The 24,482-nt window shown below is 41.8% G+C and overlaps 1 pseudogene; it reads left to right on the forward strand.

Moving 5' to 3' along the window:
• The first annotated feature begins 17,919 nt into the window (after positions 1-17,919).
• Positions 17,920-22,898, forward strand: LOC139257855 (probable G-protein coupled receptor 139; annotated as a pseudogene).
• The last annotated feature ends 1,584 nt before the right edge of the window (positions 22,899-24,482 follow it).

Genomic DNA, 24,482 nt, shown 5'->3' on the forward strand with positions numbered 1-24,482 from the left:
GACTAGTGGTGTGCCGTCGCATTCAGTGCTGGGAGCCGAGCTATTTACAATATACTTCAATGATTTAGACGAAAGAATTGAATGTAATATCACGAAGATTGCAGATGGCACTAAGCTGGCTGTCAGTGCGAGCAGCGAGGAGGACACTCAGAGACTGCAGTGGGATTTGGACAGGTTAGGTGAATGGACAAATTCATGGCAGATACAATATTATCTAGCTAAATGTGAGGATATCCACTTTGGTTGCAAATACAGGAAGGCAGATTATTATCGGAATGCTGACAGATTAGTAAAAGGAGAGGTGCAACAAGACCTGAGTTTCATGGTACATCAGTAATAAAGCAAATTGCATGTTGTCCTTCGTAGCGAGGGATTTGAGTAAAGAAGGAGGGAGATCTTACTGCAGTTGTGCAGGGCCTTGGTTATACCACACCTTCAGTATTGTGTGCAGTTTTGGTCTCCTAATCTGAGGAAGGACATTCTTGCTATTGGGAGAGTGCAGCGAAGGCTCACCAGACTGAATCCTGGGATGGCAGGACTTACATATGAGAATAGACTGGATCGGCAAGGATTCTACTCACTGGAATTTAGAAGAATGAAAGTGGAGCACATAGAAACTTATACAATTCTGACGGCACTTGACAGGTTAGATGCAGGAAGAATGTTCCTGATGTTGGGGAAGTGCAGAACAAGGAATAACAACTAAGGATACGGGGGAAGCCATAAAAGACCGAGATGAGGAGAAACATTTTCACCCAGAGAGTTGTAAACCAGTGTAATTCTCAGCCACAGAAAGCTGTTCAGTCCAGTTCGTTGGACATTTGCAAAAGCGAGTTAGATGTTGCCCTTCCGGCTAAAGGAATCAGGCGATATGGAGAGAAGGAAGTGTTGGGGTACAGAGGATGCATGATGAACCATTATCATATTGAATGGCGTTGCAGACTCAAAGGGTCAAGTGGCCTGCTCCTGCTTCTATTTTCTATGTTTCTTTGTTTCTATGTCTTTGAATTCTCTGGTGTTGCTGGGGATGTTGCATTTTATCAAAGTGGCTCTGAGGGTGTCCTTGCAACGTTTCGTCTGCACACCTGGAGCTCGCTTGCCGTGTAGGAGTTCCGAGTACAGCGCTTGATTTGGGACTCATGTGTCAGGCATGTAGACAATGTGGTACGCCAAACAGAACTGGTCGAGTGTGGTCAGTGCTTCAAGGCTGGGGATTTTGGCATGATCGAGAAAACTGACCGGGTGCGTGTATCCTCCCAGGGTTTTTGCAGCATCTTCCGAATACATTGCTGTTTGCATTTCTCAAGCGATTTTAGATGTTTGCTGTATGTGGTCCACGACTCTTTGTCATACAGGAAGGCGGGTATCACGACAGCCCCGTAGACAATATGCTTGGTGATCTTCCATCTTACGCTGTCCAACCTATGCTATTCCGGCTCCATTGATCCTGAAATTTGCCATAATTATAGGCAGAGAGAAGCATAGGGGTTATTTGCCCTCCTAATCAGAATTTCCTCAATCTAATGGATTTTAAACCACATCGGACCTTCATCACAGCTGAGCACCTGTCGATAGAGAATAAATCTTCCCTTTACCTTGTCGTAATGTTACAGTTACTGCCAGGATCTGCTAGTTTCAGAATATATTCTTGTATATTAATCATTTTGGAGCACAGGGACAGATGGGATGTGCTGTTCCATCAGCAAGTTGACATTCCCTTCGCAGAGGATTCCCGAAGAAAATTTCGTGAAATTTCGTGGTTGGTTCCTTCCGATTGCGAGCCCTGCTTTCCGCCTGCTTGTCTCTCGAACTGTCACGCACATTTGGGAACTAATGAATCAAGGGATGTGGGGATAAGGCGGGAAAGAGGTGCAGATGATCAGCGATGCTAGTCTGTGGATGTGCAAGATCGATGGGCCGCATGATCTACTCCGGCTGCTATTTTTTATGCACTGGTGATCATATGATGGATCAATGTAGAACAATATGGATACCATCTGCAGTAAAGTAGCGCAGGAAGTCACTGTAATGACGCATATTCAGGTACCATTCCCCAATATCATCGAGATTATTTTCTATGCAGCAATAATTTCAAGGTTGTAATACTGAAAATGACATTTGACTATACTCATGGCAGAGGCGAAATATTAATAACTTAACTGGAATATTGCCGGAACGGAAAATATATATTCTACTGTTCTTGGTTTTGCGGCACACTGAGTAGAAATTGGTACAATCTTTAAATGAATGAGCAGGCTTGAACATGGTCAATACAATTGCATGAAAAATGCAACTGAAGCTGCTCATTATTTTTGAATTTGTCAAGTATGAATACAGATTAAAGTCTCATTCCCGAGAGATGTCTGATTAGGGTAATATTGTGGATTTGAGATGTTTGTGTTTCATCGTCCACGTTATTTACATCAGAGTCAAAGCTGCTGATGTAATGTGTTTGTTCTCGTAATTCCAACTAATTGCAATGATCCGTGTCTGTGGAGGCATATCCCCGAAAAATCAGGGCCCATTGCAATGTATAAGCTTAGAATGCCTGCCGGAGCTGTGGGTCTCACTCTGAAAGAAGTCACTGCTTCTCACATACATGGGATATCCTGTCATCCACCAGATATAAAATATTTACTGTCTTGTTCTTGCAGCCGTTGTAGTTCCTGGTAAGTCGTTACCACAGCTTCAAGCGTGTAAATCGATGTTAACTGCGACTTGAACCTGACACAAATTTCTACTCCTACCAGATATGAAAAGCCGCCTGTTTTGTTCTATTGTTTGATGGAAGGATTGCTTTAAGTGTCTGCTCTTTACTTCTTGGATGACTAGTTATAACTGTAATAAGCTTTATTTATCCAAACCAGAAATTTTTGCTGGAATATTTTCTGTATGGAATGCATTGGAATCAAGTGTATGAGTTAAGAGCAGGTATATTTTCATCAGGTCCTGTTATCCTTACAGTTTGCAGAACTAAGATTCCTGGAATATTATTTCATTAATGTGTTTCAATTATTAATATTAAGAGAGCTAACGTACTCAGTGTTAAGAGGAGGCAGCGAAATGTACTCTCTCCGAAACAACCTTTAAGTACACTGAGATTTCAATGTAGTTATTACTTATCACTTTTTGGAAATATTATTTCACTGTGTCTGTATCTGGCGCCGCTTCAGTGTTCTGGCGAATGAACTAAATTTGCTGCTGAGTCTTTCTCATCTCCTTCTCTGGTTCGGTGTGAGTTAATTATCTGACTGTCACTGGACTTCATTGTAAAATGTAATGTTTATGGTTATGCTGTATCAGTTTGCACTGTATCTGTTGGAAACAGGTGTCATTGTATTAAATTGGAGGTTATACATAGCAGCGTTGATGTTGGTGCTACGTTAATTGCAAAATCGCACCATCTCATGCTTTATGTATAATTAAGTGTAAGGAGCTTCAATCATCGTGAGGTTTTACTGGAAGAGACATTAGATGCTCTTTACTCCACGCATTGTAGATGAAGTGAACAGCGTAGTGGAGCAGTTTGGAGATTTAGATGATGTCTGGAAAGAATACAACCTTCCACACAGATTAACACTGAGAATAGGATAGATTGAACACGGGTTGGTGAACTCTAGCAGCTCAGGATATTGAAATTAAATCGGAAGTGAAAAGGAACATTTCGAGTAAAGAGAGTAAAAAAATGATATAGAGAAGAGTGGCAACGTCTGAGGGAAGCAAAATATTTCAATGTTAATAAATTAGCATGAACAGCTTCTTAAACCATTACAGTATGAATGGAAAATACAACTTAAAGATGTTTTTGGTGAGTTGCTAGATTGCTTGAGCCTTTTATTGTTGAACAACCTTCTCATGTTTATTTACCTATCAGTTCCTCTGTCCTTTTTGTTCAATCTTAGATTTTATTACTCTCTATGTTATAACTAAGCACAATTAATTAATTTAAAATTAAGTCATGAGTATCTTCGGATCATAGGAACAGTAATAGGCAAATTAGCCCCTGGAGCCTGTTCCGTCATTCAAGACATATTGGTAAATCTGCTATTGGAAGGCGTATACCCGGCTTTGGCCCATAACCATTAATGCCTTTGGTTCACCGATATTTTTCTAAATTAGAATTAAAATTAGCAATTGACCGAGTACCAATTGCTGTTGGCAGAAGATAATTGCAAAGGCCGTCAATCCTTCCTGTGTAGAAGTGTTTCCTAATCTCACTCATTAAATTTGTGGCTCTAAGTTTTAGACGATGACCCTTGGCTAGACTTCCCAACAGGTGGAAATATTTTTTCTCTCTCTACCCTATCTGTTTACCTTCATATCTGGAAAACGTTGATAAAATTATCCCATTAACATCTAAATATCACGGGATACAATCACAATTTGTGTAAGCTCTATTCGGAAAGAAATAACAAGGGTCCGATTATCAATCTGGTAACGCTATGCTGCACTCCCTCTAGGATTAATAGATCCTTCAACGGGTATGCTGACCAGAACTGCTTTAGTACAGCAGCTGTGCTCTTGCCAATAGCTGCAGAGTATCTTCTATTCCTTGAATTCCAGTCCTCTAGATCTAAAGACCATTAGGCTTGTTGATTATTTCCTGCAACTGTGCGTGACATTTTAATGAATTAAGGGAGGCTGTGAAATTGCGTGGGAGCAGCAGCGGGACCTGATGCAGGGTGGTGCATATAAAAGTAGTGCAGCAAGTGCAGGCTCGACAGAGATAGTGGACCTGTATAGGAGCAGCATTGAAGCTCACGCAGGGTGGAGCATATAAAAATCGTGCAGCAGGTGCAGGCTCGACAGAGAGAGTGGAACTGTATTGGAGCAGCAGTGAAGCTCACGCAGGGTGGAGCATATAAAAGTAGCGTGGCAAGTGCAGGCTCCACAGAGGCAGTGGACCTTGTGTGCGAGTAGCACGGCGAGCTAAAGCAAGGCAGAGCACGTTAAAGAAAGGTTCAACAGTACACATTCGAAAGGAACGTCAGAGATTCAAAGTGACGTTGGCACAAGGGCACGAGCTGATTGAAGACTAGTGGGAGAGTGCTTTATTTTTAATTTAAGTTATTTTTCGTCTTTAAATAAAAGTTTGTTTTTAGTCTTTTACTAAAGGGTGAGGCTTTGTCTTTTAAATAAAGGTTCGCTCTTAGTCTGTAAAATCAAGGGATTGCAGGAATGGCATGGCAGCGCAATCTAGCGGAGTGCACATCCTGTGATTTGTGGAAAGTCATGGACGCTTCGTGCAGCATGTATGACTACAGTTGTAGTAAGTGTACCCAGCTGCAACAAATCGAGTGATGGATTACCGAGCATGAGTGGCAGCAGGAATCACGTTGTGGATCCACGAGATGGGACCTAAGTTCATAGAATTGTTAAAGAGGTGGTCACGCCGAAGACTAAGAGAGAGTGGACAGAGAGCAAGTGGTCGACACCACACAATAGAAGACGAGGCAGATAGTGCAGGAGGCCCTGGAGGGCATCATGCTCACCAACCGGTATTCTATCCTGAGTACTGGTGGATGCGATTGTTCGTCTGATCAGTGCAGTCAAGGCCACGTCCACGGCAGCAAAGGCCGTCTCAACTACACAGGAGGAGTGGAAATAGTGTAAGGGTTGTCGGGGATGCAATAGTGAAAGGAGCAGACAGACGATTCAGTAGACGCAGAATTGACTCCAGGATGTATGTTGCCTCCAAATGCCAAGATCAAGGCGATCAACGAACGGTGGCTTGGCATTCTTGGGGAAGAGGGTGAACAGCCAGAGGTCTTGGTGCATATTTTTACTCGAGACATAGGTAGAAATAGGGATGAGATCCTGGAGGCAGATTTTAGGGAACTTGCAGAGAGATTAAAAGCAGCACCTCAAGGGTAGTAATCTCCAGATTACTCCCGATGCCATGTGCTAATGTGTAAAGAAATAGAAGGATGGATGCGTGTCTGGACCGTTGGTGCTGGAGGGAGGGGTTTGGTTTCCTGAGGCATTGGGACTGTTTCTGCGGAGGCAGTACCTGCAAAAATCGGACGGATTGCCCCTCAACAGAGCTGGGACCAATATCCACGCCGGGAGCTTGCTAATGCTACTGGACAGTGTTTATACTAGCTTGGCAGTGGGATGAGACACCGAGAATGGAGTCAGTGGAGAGGGAGGAAAAACTTGAATTGGAAAACAAAAACGTCGAAGGTCAATTAGAGGACAGAGAAAACAAAAGTGAGATTGCAGTCAACAAGGATGTATGCCTGTATCAAATGGTATATACTTCAAAGGGAGGAGTATAGCGAATAATGCAGATGAGCTGAGAGCACTGGAAGACACTTGATGTACGATATTATAGCTAGTACAGAGACATGGCTAAAATAGTGGCCGGTATGACAGGTCAACATTCCTGGTTACAGGAATTTGAGACGGGATAGAGAGGGAAGAAAAACAGAAGGCGGTTCGTAGTACAGATTAATTAAACTACTCCGTCTATGAGGAGGGATGATATGTTGGAGGGAACATCCAAAGAGGGATGTGGGTCGAAATGAAAAACAAAACAGGGGCAATCACACTGCTGTGAGCATAATCTACACGCTGCAAACAGTGAGTGGGAGATCGAAGAGCAAATATGTGGGCAGATTTCTGAGAAGTGTAAAATCTATAGGGCTGTAATAATAGCGGATTACAACTATCATAATATTAACTGGCATAAAATTTGTGTGAAGTGCATAGAGCGTGCTGAATTCCTAAAATGCTTTCAAGAGTTAATTTGCAGCCTGCACGTCGTGAAATCAACTCGGGAGGCGGATGTTCTCGATTGAGTTATACGAAATGAAGCTCAGCATGAGGAATGGGTATCAATGGGAGGGCATTCAGCCACCAGTGACCATAATTCTTTCAGATTTAATGCAGTTATGAAAAAAGACAATGATAGACCAGGAAGGAAAGTTCAAATTCGGGAACAGCCAAATTTGCTAAGCTGAGAGTTGATTTGGCCACAATGGACTGGAAACAGCGACTTGAAGGAAAATGCGTGTCTGAGCAGTGGGAGTACTTCATGGAGGAGATCTGGAGGTTTCAAACACCTTTGTGCCGTTAAAGATAATGGTAGGGACGAGCACATCCGATGTCGCCTGGATACCCAGGGCATATAAGGTCGAATCAAGAAAAAAATGGAGACTTATGACGGATTCCAGGGTCTAAATCTGCAAAATTTCTGGAGGAGTACAGAAATATAGAAACATAGAAAATAGGTGCAGGAGTAGGCCATTCGGCCCTTCCAGCCTGCACAACCATCCAATATAATCATGGCTGATCATTTTTGCCACTTTAGTACTTAATTCCTGCTTTTTCTCCAATATCCTTGATCCGTTTAGCCGTAAAGGCCACATCTAACACCATTTTGTATATATCTAGCGAATTGGCCTCAACAACTTTCAGTGGTACAGAATTCCACAGGTTCAATATTCTCTGAGTGAAGAAATTTCTACTCATCTCGGTTCTAAATGGCTTAACCCTTACCCTTAGATTGTGACCCGTGGTTCTGCATTTGCCCAAAATCGGGAACATTCTTCCTGCAACTTAACTGCCCAATCAGATCAGAATTTTATATATTACTATGAGATCCCAACTCATTCTTCAAATTACAGTGATTTTAAGCCTAGTCGATCCAGTCTTTCCTCTTATAGCAGTCCTGCCATCCGGGGAAACAGTCTGGTGAACTTTCGCTGCACTCCCGCAATAGCAGGAATGTCCTTCTTCAGATTAGGATATCTAAACTGTACACAACATTCAAGGTGCGGCCTCACCAAGGCCCTGTACAACGGTAGTGAGACCTCCCAGCTCCGATACTCAAATCCACGGGCTATGAAGATTAACATGACATTCGCCTTCTTCACCGCCTACTGTACCCGCATGCTAACTTTCAATGACTGATGTACCATGACACCCAGCTCTCGTTGCACTTCCCCTTTACCTAATCCTTTACCATTCAAACAAAATTCTCTCTTCCTGTTTTTGCCACCAAAGTGGGAAACGTCACATTTATTTTCGTTATACCGCATCTGCCATGTATTTGCCCACTCACCTAATTTGTCGACGTCACTCTGCAGCCTCTTATCATCCGCCTCACAGCTCACACTGCCACCCAGTTTAATGTCACCTGGAAACTTAGAGATATTACATGCAATTCCTTCGTCTAAATCGTTCATGTATATTTTAAAAAACTGTGGTCCCAGCATTGAACCTTGCGGTCCCCGACTAGCCACAGCCTGCCATTCTGAAAATGAGCCATTTATTCCTAATCTTTGCGTCCTATCTGCCAACCAATTCTTTTCCACGTCAAGACATTACTCCCAATACCATGTGCTTTAATTTCGCACACTAATCTCTTGTGTAGGATCTTATTCACAATCCAAATACACAGCATCCACTGGTTCTCCTTTGGCCACTGTAACTTTTAAATCGGCAAAAAATTCTCGAAGATTTGTAATGCTTCATATCCCTTTCATAAATGCATGCTGACTTGGACCGATCCTGTCACTGCGTTTGAAACGCGCTGCCATTACATCTTGAATAATTCATTCCAAAATTTTTCCCACTACCAATGTCAGGCTTACTGGTCTATAAATCGCTGTTTTCTCTCTCCCTTCTTTTTAAAAATGTGGGCTTACATTAGCTGCCATCCAATGCATGGGAACTGATCCAGAGACTAGAGAAGCAAAGCATTTGTTCAATTGGTCTGCCATTTCGTTTGTCGCCATTATTAATTCACCTGATTCTGAAAAACAGTGACCTACACTAATCATTTTCTCTTCACATAGGTTTTTGTAGTCAGTTTTCTGTTCTCTGCTAATTTAATCCTTTTTCCTCCTCTGCTGAATTCTAAAGGTCTACCAGTCCTCAGGTTTGCTGTTTTTCTGGCCAATTTATATGCCTCTTCCTTGGATTTAATACTATCTTTAATGTCTCTAGTTTGCCACGATTGAACCACCTTCCACATTTTATCTGTATGCCAGACAGGGCTGTACAATTTTTGAAGTTCATTCTTGTGTTGTTTAAATGTCTGCCATTGCTATTCCTAAATCAACACTTTAAGTAACATTCGCCAGTCTATCCTACCAATTCACGTCTCATACCATTCGAAGTTACCTTTCTTTAAGTTCAGCACTCTAGTCTCTGAATTAACTGTGTCACTCTCCATCTTAATGAAGAAATCTACCATATTATGATCACTCTTCCCCAAATGGCTGCGCACAATAAAATTGCGAAATAATCATCTCTCATCACACAACACACAGTCTAGGATGGCCAGCTCTCGAGTTGTTTCCTCGATGTATTGTTCTAGAAAACCATCTCTTATACACCCCAGCCTATCCTCCTCCAACGTATTGCTACCAGTTTGGTTAGCCCAATCTATATGCAGATTAAAGTCACCCATGATAACTACTGTACCGTTATTGCACGCATCCCTAATTTCCTCTTGATTCCATCCCCTATCTCACTACTACTGGTTGGTTACGTTTTCCGTAGCTGTAACCATACACATTCAACATTATCAAAGCTAATTTACTTCCTTACAATTGCATCAGTCACCTTTTTAACCAGCAACGCAACCCCACCTCCTTTTACTTTCTGTCTATCCTTGCTGAATATTGAATACCCCTTGATTATGAGTTCCCCGCCTTGGTCATGCTGGAGCCATATCTTCATAATCCAAAATACATCATGTCCATTAACAGCTATCTGTGCAGTTAGTTCATCCATCGTATTACGAATGCTCCTCGCATTGAGACACAGAGCCTTCAGGCTTGTATCTTTAACAATCTTTGTCCTTTTAAAATTGTGTTGTCATGTGGCCCTTTTTGATTTTGCCAGTGATTTCTCTGCCCTGCACTTTTCCTTATCTCCTTTCTACCTTTACTTCTGCCACTATTTTACTTCCCTCTGTCTCCCTGCATAGATTTCCACCCTCCTGCATATTAGTTTAAACCCTACCGAGCTGCACTAACAAACACACCACCTTGGACATTGGTTCTGTTCCTGCCCAGATGCAGAACGTCCGGTTTGTACTGGTCCCACTTTCCCCCAAAACGGTTGCAATGGCCCAGGAATTGGAATCCTCCCTGTTGCACCATTCCTCAAGCCACGTATTCGTTGTAACTATCCTGCTATTTCGAGTCTGATTAAACCGTGGCATTGTAGTAATCCTGAGAACAATCTTTGAGGACCTACATTTTAATTTAAACACCTGGACTCCCTAAATTCAGCTTGTCGGACCTCATTCAGGTTTTTACCTTTATCGTTGGTACCTGTATGTCCCACGACAACTGGCTGTTCACCCTACCCCTGCAGAATTCTGTGCAGCTGCTCCGAGACATCCTTAATACTTGCACAAGGGAGGCAACATACCATCCTGCTGTCTCGATTGCCTTCGTAGAAGCGCCTATCGCTTCCTCCTACAATAGAATTCCCAACCGCTAAAGCTCTCCCACTCTTTTTCCTGCTCTCTTCTGCAGCACAGCCATCCATGGTGTCATGAATTTAGCTGCTGCTGCCTTCCGCAAATGGGTCATCTCCCCCAACATTACCCAACACGGTATATCTATTTTGGAGGGGATGACCGCAGGGGACCCCTGGACTACCTTCCTTCCACTTCTCTGCCTGATGGTCACCCATTCCCTATCTGCCCATGTAACCTTTACCTGCGGTGTGACCAACGCACGAAACGTGCTATTCACGACACTTTGGAAGCTCCAAAGTGAGTCAATGCGGAACTCCAGTGCCATAATGCAGTCTGTCAGGAGCTGCCGAATGGACACACTTCCTGCACACATAGTACTCAGGGACATTGGAAGCGTCCCTGCTTTCCTGCATTACACATGAGAAGCACGACACGCGTCTGGACTCTCTTGCCATGATGTAATCCTTAAATTAACTTAATTTGGCAAAATTGCCAAAATGTTACCTCCAAATATGAAAGAAAACGAAAATGTTTAAATAATCACCAATCCACTAGCCAATCACTTACCCTCTTGGTTGTGACGTCAAACTTCGATTTCTTATTACTTCTTTGTTTACTTTTGTCCCTGCACCAGCTCCTGTTCCCGAACTGCCGCTCCCGAACTGCTGATGGCCTTTTAAAATCCTCGTCCTCGAACTCCCGCTGCACCCGACTGCTGCTCCGACTGCCCAAACTTCAGGCCTTTTATAGGCCACGATCCTCGACCTCACGCTGCTCCCGATTACTGCGTGCAGGGGTGAAATTAAAAAGGATATTAGCTCAGTAAAGGAAGAGCATGGAAACTTCTTGGCAAGTAAAATCAAGGAAAACTCAAAGATTATTTATAAATATATTAAGAGCAGAATTACAACGAAGAAAAGTGGGGCCAATTAGAGAACATGAAGGTGATCTGTGTTTGGAGACGGAAGATGTGGGCATGGTTTTTCTTGAATACTTTACGTCTCTTTTCACAAAGAAGCGGGGCGATGCAGACACTGCTATCGGCGGGGGCGGGGTGGGCGGGGGGAGACGTTTGAAAAAATAGATTAATAAAAATTGTGAGAGAAAAGGTATTAACTTGTTGAGCACAATTTCACGTGGATAATTCCCTTGGCCCGGAAGTAATGTATCCCAGGCAATTAAATGATGCAAGAGAGGAAAGATCAGAGGCTTTGACCATGATTTTCCTGTTCTCTCGGCTTTGCTTTCAGAGGACTGGAGGACTGCTAATGTGGTACCAATATTTAAGAAGCGAATAAGGGAAATGCTGAATATTTGGAGGCCAGTCAGCCTAAACTAGGCGGTGACAACCGTATTGGAAACAATTCTGAAGGACAGGTTAAATCATAATTGATAGAGGCATGGATTAATCAAGGACAATCAGCATGGATTTGTTATGTGAAGGTCGTGTCTGACTAAACTGATTGAATTTTGTGAGGATTTAACAAGCAGCGTCGATGATGGCAGTGACTTTGATATATTGTATATGGATTTCACCAAGGCTTTTGATAAGGCTCCACATAGCAGAGTGGTCTCGAAGATATAAACCTATAGGAACCAGTGAGATGTGACAAGTTGGATCCAAAATGACTCAAAGGCAGGAATCAGTAATGGTTGATGTGTGTTTTTGTGACTGGAAAGCTGATTCCAGTGGGATTCCACAGGGCTCAGTACTAGGTCACTTGATTTTTGTGCAATACGTCAATGATCTCGACCTGAATATAGGGGGTATGATTAACAAGTGTGCAGATGGCACGAACTTCGGCTGTGTGTTCGACAATGAACAAGAAAGTTATTGACTGCAGGAAGATATCTGTCAACTAGTGAGGGGAGAGCTAACAAGTAACACAATACACCTTAAAATGTAGGAAACTGAGAAGTGTTGAGGAACAAAGGGATCTTGGAGTGCAGGTACACAGATCCCTGAATGTATCAGGCAATGTAGTAAGGTGGTTAGGAAGGTAAACGGAATGCTTGACTTTATTAGCCGAGGCCTAGAATAAAATAGCAGGGGGTTATGCTTGAACTGTCTAAAGCAATGGTTGGTCACAGATGGAGTACTGCCCATAGTTCTGGTCACCGCAATACAGGCAATATGTGATTGCTCTGGAAAGGGGTACAGACGAAATTTACGAGGATGTTGCCGAGCGTGGAGAATCTTAGTTATCTGGAGAGACTGGATAGACTGGATTTGTTTTCCTTTGAACAGATGAGGCTGTGGATGCCTCATGGAGCTATATAAAATTATGAGGGGGCTGGACATATTGGATAAAAATGACCTATTTCCCTGAGCAGTTTGTTCAACAAGCAGGGATGATACATTTTAAGTAATTGTTAGAAGATTTAGAGAGGATGTCAGGGGAAATTTCTTCACCCAGAGGGCTGTGTTGGTTTATGCCTCAGTTCCTGAAACGGCGTTAGAGGCAGAAACATTCAACACGTTAAAAAATGCATTTGAAGCGCTGCAAACTGCAGGGCTATGGACTCAGAGACGGAAACTGGGATTAGGCTGGATCGCCTCTTGTTGGCTGACACGGACACGATGGGCCAGAGTGGCCTCCTTCCCTGCTGTAAATATTGAAGGTGCTTCCATTCTACGTACGTGGAGCCTGGACACTTTGATTACCTTCATTGTTTTTAGCGTTTCAGCATTTAGAAAGTAGGCTATGCACAATTTTCTATTCCAAAATAGATGACCTTACAGTTGCCAACATTGAAACCTTTTTGCAAGAGTTTTGCTGACTCACTTAATCAATCAACGCATTTTTGTAATTGTATGCACTGACCACAATTCCATCAATCTTTGTGTCAGCGGCAAATTTTGATGTGTTTCTTTCTATCACATAATTTACTTCGCTAATCAATAGGGAATAGTTCAGGACCCAACTGAGATCCTGCAGGTCACCATTAGTCACATCCTGCCATTAGGAAAATCTTCCCATTGTCCCCGTCTCCGTCTGCTCGGCCAATTTCCTAACAAACTCAATAATTGGCCTTCATTTCCATGGGATTCAATCTTAGATAACAGTCAATTATAACGGACATAATCAAGTGACTTCTAGAAGTTCACATAAATAACATCCATTGACATTCCCCTATCCACTACCGAACACAACACTTTAAAAAAATCTTCAGCTTTGTCAGGCTTGATCTACATTTTTCAAATGCACGCTGGATCTCTCTGATCAGCTAAAATTGTTCAAGGTGTTCAGTCACCCCATCCTTATTTCTGGCCAATTTCCCGATACGAGGTGTTCCAAACATTTCCTGGTTTCACTTGCTCAACATTGCAAAATAACGGAGAGACCTGCGCAATTTTTACATCAAAATAAACATTTATTCATTGAGAGAATTGACAAAGTTTACAGTTAGAGCATTTTCAATGTGCTCGCTTTATTTATTTAAATCACTTGGAAAAAAACCATCTGGTCCTGCGGATCTGTTGCTCCATAGTGCCACTAGTTTCTACATTACAGCGATTTTGCTCTGTCAATTAGATTGAGTCCCTAGTTCATTACAGGATTGCTTATAACTTCCGACATGCTATACTCTTCCTCTACTGTAAACGCTGAAGCAAAGTCGTTGTTCAACATGTCGGCCATCTTAAATGATCATTGACATAACACCGTTATCAATTTTCGAAATGCCAACATTGATCACGAGCAGCCTCTTTTTCCCATTATCATTGTTGTAATAACGTATTTGTTTAAATTGGTAAATAGTGAGTAAACAATATAGGTAGTGTTATTTTATCAGGCTGAATGTGAACATACTTTTCTTATTTAATAATTTAAACTTTTAAGTTAAAACTGAAAGTCAGTGGCAGTTAACATTTAACAGACAATCACCTGTAATTAGGCTAAGGTTAGGGAGTTAGTTATTGTGCAAGCTGATGACAGACTAGTTGTAACTCGCATCGTTTTTGCAGGTAAATATAGAAGGGATATCTGCCAGACACTGAGCTACGTGCGCAGAGCATTGAACATTTTCGAAACGGTGTGGCATGCTCCACAATATGGTAACATAAATTTGGTTAGACAGGAAATTCGGTGCAACAAAACCAACTATTATATATATATCATCATCATCATCGGCAGTCCCTCGGAATCGAGGAATACTTGCTTACGCTCCTGAGGTGAGTTATTTGTTGGCAGAACCGTCCAATATGAGACACAGACTCTGTCGCAGGTGGGACCTTCACACTTCGAGGGAAGCGGTGGGTGGCATTGGTTTGCCTCACGCTCCTTCCACTGCCTGCGGTTGACGTCTGCAGGCTCTCGGCATTGAGCTTCGAAGAGCTCAACGTCCTCGTGGATGCATTTTCTCCACCTAGGGCGGTCTTCCGCCAGGCACTCCCATATGTCCGTGGTGAAGTCGTACCTTAGCAGGGAGGAATCGAGCGTGTGCCTCTACCGGTTCCGATGCCCACCTTTAGTTCATTTACCACGAAGAAACTCCATATAGAGTATTTGCTTGGGGCGTCTCGTGGCTGGCATGCGAACTTTGTGGCCTGGAGCGAAGCTGATCGAGTGTGGCCAGTGCTTCAATCCTGGGGATGTTAACTTGAATGAGGATACTGATGTTGTTAGCTTGGACAGTTATCAAGACGAAATATATATATATAGCACCTTTAACATAGCAAAACATTTCAAGGCGCTTCGCACCAGTGCTGTAAAAAACATTTCAAAGCTGAACCATCTAAGGAGAAATTAGTTCAGCTGAACAAGACATGGCAGTGGAGGTACGTTTGGATGAGTGGTTTAAAGGATGAAAGAGAGATTAAGAGGCAGTGAGGTTTGGGAAGCACTCCAGTATTCAGGGCCATGCCTGCTGAAGGCTAGGCCATCAATAGTTGTGCAATTAAAATCAGGATGCTCAAGAGGCCAGAATTAGAAGAGCTCAAATAGCTCGGGATGGGCAGCGGTGATGTGGGACTGCAGCAGATTACAGAAATAGGGAGGGGCAATGCGATGGAAGGATTAGAAAAAAAATGAGAATATTATAATTGAGGCGTTGCTTGATCGTGGGGCAATTTATGTCAGGGAGAAAACTGGTGATGAATGAACCGAACGTGGTGCGGGTGAGAACACGGGCAGCAGACTTCTGGATGACCTCAAGCTTATGTAGGGTAGGACGTGGGAGGTCAACAAGAGTGCTTTGTAGCAGTCAAGTCCAGAAGTAAATAAAGCATGGATGAGGGTTTCATTAGCAGATGAGTTGAGGCAGGGATGAATTTGGCGATGGTAATTTCAAAGTTGGTGTCCAATATGGCACCAAAGTTGCAAACAATCTGGTTCAGCCTCAGCTGAATGTAAACGAGAGGAATGCAGTCGGTGGAATATATGGATAGCAGTCTTTTGGCACTGATCCTTCCCTAATGATGTGATATGTGTGTAATAGTGCTTGTGGTATCCCGTCGATAACTTGATTCAGTACGCACCTTTTATAAAGTGATTCGTTTATAAATTATTTGCACCTTTTTGTCTTCACTGTCTTTGGGTTGCAGTGGATCTGACAATCAGGTACTGCGCATAACTGACGTCCGATTTAATACCGCCCAATTTGCGCCACAGCCCGTGATTTATTTTCATCCTACATTATACCAGTTTTCATGTTTACATGTTTAGAAATGAAGGACGCTTAGCAGGTGAAATATTTAATGTTTGAAACTACAACGCACCTGACACCGTGTTAAATTAGTTAACGTTAGTGAATGAGCACCAGGAGCCAAATACAGCCAGTTTGGTATGTGCAAAAAATGTTGGTAAGAAGAACGTGCGATTTCCACAGTTGCAAGTAGGTGCAAGAATTGAGATACAGCTAGGGGCTTAGGACTAATGGGCTACGGGAATGAACAGGACTGCGTCCAAAAGCCTGGCGCAGGTGAAAATGGTTGAATATCCCCCTATGTAAATCTATGCGACTACAGTCTGAATGTGCATAAGCATGTATCAGTTTTTTCTTTGACAATGCAAAGGTGACGGTGTTGAACATCTATGAATCCATATCCACCTAATTAGGTGCAAATGTAAGTTGTGAGCAGGATGCAACGAGGTATCAAGGGGACTTAGAAAGACTAGCCGAATTGGCAACAACTTGGTAAACGGAATGTAACATGAAGAAATCTATGTTTCCTCTTTGGTAGGAAAAATAAAAAAGCAGAGTATATTTGAAATGGTGAGAGAAATGCGAAAATGGTGGTGTCCAGAGGAACCTGGGTGTTCTTGTACACGAAGCGCTGCTCGTTAACATACAAGTACAGAAAGCTATTAAGAAAGCAAATGGTGTGTTGGCCTTAAATTCAAGTGGATTTGAGAAGGATAACATTGCTATAGAGGAGGTGCAAGGAAGCTTCGCCAGCCTAGTCCTGGGATGGGGTCAGTTGTCCAATGATGAGAAATTGAGTAGACTAGTGCTATATTCTCTAGATTTCAGAAGAAAAGGAGTAGATATCATTGAATATACAAAATTCGTAAAGGGCAAATGTCAGGAGGCCGTACCCTCTGGCTGGGGTGTCCAGAACCAAGGGACATAGTCTCAAAATGAAGGCATGGCCAGTTAGGACAGAAATGAGAACGAACTTGTTCATTCAGAGAGTGATGAATCTTTGGAATTCTGTCCCCCAGATGAGAATGGACGCTCCGTCTTTGAGTATATTCGCGGTGGATGTCGGTCGATTATTGAATCTTAGGCGAATCATGGGATATGATGACAGTGCTGCAAACAAGAGTTGAGGTTGAAGATCACCCATTACTTTCTTTTATTGCAGAGCAGGCTCGAGGGGGCCGAATGGCCTATTCTGTTCCTAATTATTATCATGTTCTTATTCACTTCTCACGCTTAAAAATGGGGATGCCAGCAATAGACACGGCGAATATCATAAGCTTGTGAATTCTTTTTTTGAAAACAAAAATATTTGGTAAAGCCCAGTTCTTATTTGATACTTTGTATGACAAGATATGAATTGACATATCTATTTGCATTGCAAACTTCCACGGTACTGACTTTGCATGTCTCTAATCTATGCACAATGTTGTGAGTGCAAATTCTGGAAGAGTTAATACAGAATTGACATAACAGCCCATTTGGCAATTTAAAAGCATCATATAAATAAGAAGACTCCTGTAACACAACACTGGTGTTTCGGGAAAACAGTTGTATTTTTATTTATTGTGAATAAATAGGAAACAATATGTTATCGTATGTGTCTGAATACTCATAAAGCTATTTGTATTGCTCAATAAAAGTAGAACATTAAGTGGTTAATGAATCTAGTTGTTCGAGCCAATGTAACTAACATAACGTGTGGCACATTCCCGCGAATTAGCTGCATGGAGGTTCTCTCGTATATCAGTCAATTTCCTTTGAACTAATCTTAATATTTGATCATTTTGCAGCCTTCTGATTAGCAGCACAGATATCGCTGTTTCTCGCGGAAAATGGGATATCCACTAATATATCGAATCGAACGAATCTACTACCCTATGCTTGCAGTCTTTGGTGTCACCGGTAAGATATTACATCCAGTTAGTCATATTGTAACGCCCTATGTGATGATTACTGTTCCTGTAGGGTGGCCAGCCCAGCGACACCTTTGTTACAAATTATTTTCTGTACAGCTTACATTGAACTGGATCATCGAAATGTGCAGGCCAATAAATCCATCTCGGGCAGTGGTTCAAAACGGGCGGTAGAGGATCGGGTGCCCGTTGGTGGCAGCATCAGCTATTCGGTCCCACGTGCAGTCAAAGTTACTATCTATAACGGGTGGACGATCCGTTACCGCCCATTTTGCGAATCGCCCTAGAGCCATTTCTAGAATCAAATGCACTTCTTTGTCGAAAGGTTAACGTTTGTTGAGTATTTGGCAGAAGCAATATTGCCGAATTAGCCTAATCTCATGTGCATTGTGGAATTTTCCATCTAAAATAGACATAGACATCTGATCAGAAATAGTACAGAAACGCTTTGGGACATGTTGGTTTACTGTAATGATTTTAATTAAGTTGTACATGCGAGGACGATTGGGGACAAAAGGGTAGCAATTAACATTGCAGCAGAAAGTAGTTTCCAGTTTCCTAACTCATAAGGTTCACTTTGTTCATCAGTTAATTTGTCTCTGCATAAAAGTGGGATGTTACATATATTCGCTACAGTCGCATCCTGCTCTTCACTTGCTCAGTTAAAGTCTTTGAAGGTGAAATTGTCACCAATATTCAAGTTGCACTGAATCGTATCACAATGAAACAAATCTGATTCTAGAACTTGATGGAAGAATAACCTCATAGACCCCATTCCAGTTGTGTTCACATATTTCTTCATTAACATGATAGCTTGTTATATTATCAAATGTGTTGCCCTCGGGCTGTAAAAGCCACTCCCTTGTTCTTGCCATGAGGTACCATGGAACGATTGAGTCGCCCTGCTGCGAGTATTGCGTGGAATATGTGCTATTGGCCTGGAATTTGTTGTGATTAAGATGGCGAACTAAAATCATCCACAGTTATTATCCCTTTGAACCTGACCACTTGATCATGATTAAGGGCATATGCATCAAACAAGAAAATCCTGAATTTGTAGTCACATATTCACTATTTTACACAGGCTTTGCTGAGCCCCGCCCCTTCTCCACCTCCATTAGCCTGGTTACACTGTAAGCAGGGAAAGTCCAACTAACCAAGACTTGTCTTTTCTGTCTAATCTCGCTGTTAAACGAAAGATTAACATATAGCCTTGTTGCAATAAGGTAACTGGGGTGTAATCGCCTATTGCCAGCTAAAGAAAAGTTATGCTCTTGGAAAATTAATTTGGATTTGTAGCGTGATCAAAGTTTTGCATAACAATGAAAATAACAATTATTATTAAACTTAAAAATATACATTTTTTAAATTATTGCTAGTATTTATATCAGTTTTACCTTGTCCCATGCGAGAACCTCAATATTTATTCTGCTGCCAACAACATTTTTAAACTGTCTGAATAAAAGCAAAATCGCCACATCCTGTTTGCTGGTCGGTGAGAATTATGGATTTTGATTGTCTGCTCAGACAGATTGTTGATGTCACGACAGTTCTCATTTGGGTGTTCCCCCCATTCTGCACTGCTCTGACTTGCACGTCGTCAGAGAGATCGCAAGATGGTTTTGTGCAGCTGTCTTCGGGACCAACAATGATTGCCTTTGCGTCGCTGTTGACTGTATATGCCAGACCAATTCTTTACCTGAAGAAGAAGTAGTGCAGCTGAACCATATAGATGCACGTAAAGTTTGCAACCAACACAAAACTCCACGAAAATAATGTTATTTAAGTTAATTGAGCTGGAAAAGCGATAGGTTAGCGCCTCCTGTCAGGAAGCTAATTGTTTAGTGATTGGTTGCGGTGAATGCAGCAACACACGCAAACCTCGGTGCCGAATTAGCACTTGCGCTAACTCATCGTACCTGTGCCTCTGGTAATTCGCAGATTGTGATGTCATAAAGTGCGCAGTGCTCCATTAGTGCCCTGGATAGAACATTAACTCGCGCACCCTGCAGTATCAATGCACTCCGAAGTTGACAGCGAGAGGATGCGTTACAAATCCGGATTGCCAATAGGCGAGCAGTAATTAAAGGATCTGCTGTTCAGCTCGACTACACTTTATTATTTGCACTCGTCTGGTGACTGTGCAAAGTTTTTCCTGTCTCAGTCGTGCAAGGTGTCCAAGCCCTTCACTTTGTAGAAGTGTTCACGACGATAATGTGAGTCATGCCGGTCGCCTTCAAAACAGAGCTGGCGGACAACTAGCTGATGCAACATCATTGGGCTTTCCATTATGCGTTGGACACAGCTTCACATGCCGTTAGCACTGTGCTCGTCATGGTTTAGTGTTCTTTGCGGCCTCCCCTCTCTCGCACGTTATAACCCTAAGAGAAGATTGGTGCTTGAATTAGCACTCCACTTTCCACTTGGTCTGCCAAAACTAAATACCGCTTAGAGCGATTGATTTAAGTCTAGTACAAATTTTTCCACTTTTTAATATTTAACGCCCAACTGCGGCATTACCGAATTTCTAGAGGATTAATAACTCCGCAGATGTGTATATTGGGCCTTGCACATGATTATTGCTAAAGGGCTGGAATGCAAAGTCGACTGCCGTGGAAATCAGATGAAGCGGATCAGAACCCGATATTCGCACGGCTGATTTCCTTTTTATTTGTACTGCTATTATTTCACTTTTAACGTGACATCTCAACTCATTATTTCATGATAATATTTTATTTCCTTTTTGATATAATGTCTTATATCAATAGTTGATGTTTCCATAATTTCATCGTTCTATGTTCTAATTATTTTAAGTACCTGTTGCTTTTATATTTTTATTTCATTGCAATCTCTCAAGTCAATATGCTACTTCTGTTTTACTGTGTGTTTTACTTTAATGAATGAATCCCTGAATTTACTGCATATATTTGTGATATTTATTGTACTTTCCAAAACCATTACAGGTATTCGTGTTTCAGTTGTCTCCTTACTGTGAGCTGCTAAACCTTTCTTGGATTTATTTATTTTAGTGTTCTTCACTGTCCTCTCAATTCAATGACGTTTGAATACACCTCATATAAACATTCTTATCGTCAATGATCTGAGCCAGGGTCTGCAGTCCAGACTTTATCTCCTCTCCTGTACATTAAGGTGCACGCCCGACTGATATTTTGCAGCACTTTATCCTGGATTCTTCCTAATTTGCACTTTTTAAACTTCCCGGTATATAATCTCACAATTCCACGTTATCTCTCTTGTTTTTAACATAACTCCTTATCTCAAATTAGTATTTGTTACAGCTGTTTTATTTCACACTGTACATGCAACTTCCAAAATCATTATCATTATATTCCGAGCATAAATATTCAATTTGTCATTGATTGTCTACAGTTGACTCTTACGTTATGTTCATCACTGAATCCCTTCTTGCATTGTGATACTTTATATCTTCCATTTAGAGTAATCTCATAAACCTTAATGATTGTCCGACTGTTAAAGGAGTTGCCTTTCTTGAAACCTGGCGATTCGTTATTCAATTCTATTGTGTCATTTCATCCGCCAACAAGATTATTTTAGAGGTCATTATTGATTTGTGGTTTTACTTTAATTCACAAAGCTAGCCATGGAAAAAATATTGTATAAGCCACTCAATTTATTATGGCTCTCTAAATTTTATTGCATAGCTCATCACTGTGAACTTTCCATTCTTTACATGTTTTATTTATTTTTAATATTTCAATCCATTTGAATCCAACCTTTCTTAGTCTCCAATGAATTTCACCATGCTCTTCTATGCGGCTCATTGAAAAATGCATTATATAAATTTCTCTATTTTGTGGTTGTCCAATTTTGCTATTATTTTCATAATATGAAACATGCGTGGGCTACGAGCGAAATAGTCATTTACCAACGGCACAGACCAAAAACCTAGCAGCAATTGACACGAGATTGTGGTAAACAGAACATATTGGCAGAGTCTAAACTAAATTTTGTATTCCTATTTCTTCAAGTTAACATGGTGGCGATTGTGATACTCTCCCGCAGAAAGTGTGGTCTCTCCAAATGCATCACTCGCTATCTGGTGGGAATGGCAGCGGCCGATCTATTTGTTGTTGTCACTGATGTAATTCTGAATCGCATTAATATTATGTATTTTCCTGTTAATTTCTTGTCCATCACTCCTGTATGCTCTGTGTTGGTTGTGTTGTGCATTGCATCCATTGATTGTTCGGTATGGTTTACGGTTGCTTTCACCTTTGATCGCTTTATAGCCATTTGCTGTCAGAAGCTCAGAACGAAATATTGCACGCAGAGAACTGCGACTGTGGTTTAGGAGCCGTGTGCGTGGTTAGCCCTATTAGATGTATCCCCTTTTACTTTACATTCCAGCCTAAAATTATAATTGATCAAGTTCCCTGGTTTTGTTTTTCGAATGAAAGCACTATAATTCGCCTTTTTGGAGCGCATATGAGTGGATTGATAGTATTATAACCCCTTTAGTACAGATCTGTTTAATTGTTTCGTTCAATGCACTAACGGTCAGACACATTATAGCGGCAAATAGAATCCGCAGGGGTCTCCGGAACAATGGTCAGGATCAGAATGACCAAAAGATGGAGAACCGGAAAAAATCCATGATATTGCTGTTTACTCTATCTGGTAATTTCATACTTTTGTGGATGATATATGTAGTTTATTCGCTAAATTGGTTAGTGGAAAACTATAATTATATCGACAAATACCTCAATACTCCGCTGTATCGGGTTCAGCAGGTTGGATTCATGCTGCAGCTTCTTTCTGCTTGGACAAACACGTGTATCTATGGATTAACCCAGACGAAATTCAGAGAGGAGTTGAAGAGTGGGATGAAATATCTGTTTACTCTAAATGGAAAATGACTTAAATAAAAGCATCAAAAGCAATATTTTTTCAATCAAGGTCACTTTTATTTTATTTGGAATGGCTGCTTGGGTAAGTATTGGCCCGAGGATGAATGATGTATATGAGCTTTTTTTAAATTCAAGCACACTGGTGGATTTCAATCGATAGACTTTTCCTCCCACCAACATTACTGCTACCCATTGGTGTTGTCAGAAACCAGCTAATCTGAATATTTATTGATCTACTGCAACATGTGGACAGGAGTTGTGGGTTTACTGAATGTAAACTGGGAGAATTTGACAAGGAAAAAGAGAGAAATAAGTATGTCGACGAAGGAATTGCTGACACAGGAAGCAGATTAATAATATTTTAGTATGCAGGATGTGGCGTGCGTTAGGGCCACCTCCTTCAAGTCGACATGGCACTAGAGTCTCAAAACTCATTTAATCAGCTGATTAAATTGCCAAGGCAGATCGTGATGTAACACTCTGTCAGGAGCGCTCTCGGGCCCCACTTTACTAACTGAAGTTCCGCCTTATGACAGAGGACCTGAAATGTGTATGTAATCGTGCCTGGTCCCGATACATGAATTGGCGTCTTCACTTCGAACACTGAGCTGCGTAGCTTCAGTCTCAGTGGAATGCCCACATCAAGCGGGACTCCAGAAAAGGCAACGTTGGTTTGGGCGGATTCTCATCAACAGAGTATCCACAGGCGAATCTCCCTCACACTGGCTGCATTGACACTGCAACATTATCACCATGAAAAAATGCACTAACTCCGTAGGAGCATAGTCCTTACAATACGAAAGTCTATGCATATGGGCTTTCAATATACTCTTCTGCACCCTTTCCCATCAAGAGGATATAATTCAAATCATGTTGATACATTTCATAGACGTCGCTGTTGATGGGTAAGTGGAAGCACCACGGGAGCAGCAGGTTAGATATTCTATTTTGAAAAAATACATGTTGCATACAATGTTTACATCATGGGTAGATTATGAACATTTATCCCCTTAGAATGGAATTTGCTTAATTTATATAACGACTGACAGAACACCCAACATAGGAACAGGGTTAATTTCTTGAGCCTTTCGAGACTGTTCCACCATCCATCATCATAGGCGGTCCCTCGGAATCGAGGAAGACTTGCTTCCACTCTAAACATGAGTTCTTAGGCAACTGAAGGCCCCGCCTGCACGCTGAAGTGGATGGAAAAGATTGAATAAGTGCAGGGGACATATCCCCGGAGACCTGACCAATATTAATCACGCAACCAGCTTCATTAAAAAAAACTGATGATCTGGTCATTATCATATAGCTGTTTCTGGGAGCTTGCTGTTTGCAAATTAGTTGCCGCGTTTCCTACATTGCATCAGTGAATGCACTTCAAATAACACATCATTGCCTTTAAAGCGCGTTGGGACTTCCTAAGGGCTTGAACGGTGCGCTGTAAATACAAATCTTACTATTTTTCCCCTGCAGTGACATTTTGCTCTACATTTTGTTTTGGAAATAAATCCCCAGCTGATTTAGGGTGGTACCGATGCAAACATGAAACCTCCGTTCAAAGTAACTGTTTAGATTCCCAGCTCAGCG

The sequence above is a fragment of the Pristiophorus japonicus genome, unplaced genomic scaffold, assembly GCF_044704955.1.
Source record: "Pristiophorus japonicus isolate sPriJap1 unplaced genomic scaffold, sPriJap1.hap1 HAP1_SCAFFOLD_92, whole genome shotgun sequence".
Lineage (NCBI taxonomy): Eukaryota > Metazoa > Chordata > Chondrichthyes > Pristiophoridae > Pristiophorus > Pristiophorus japonicus.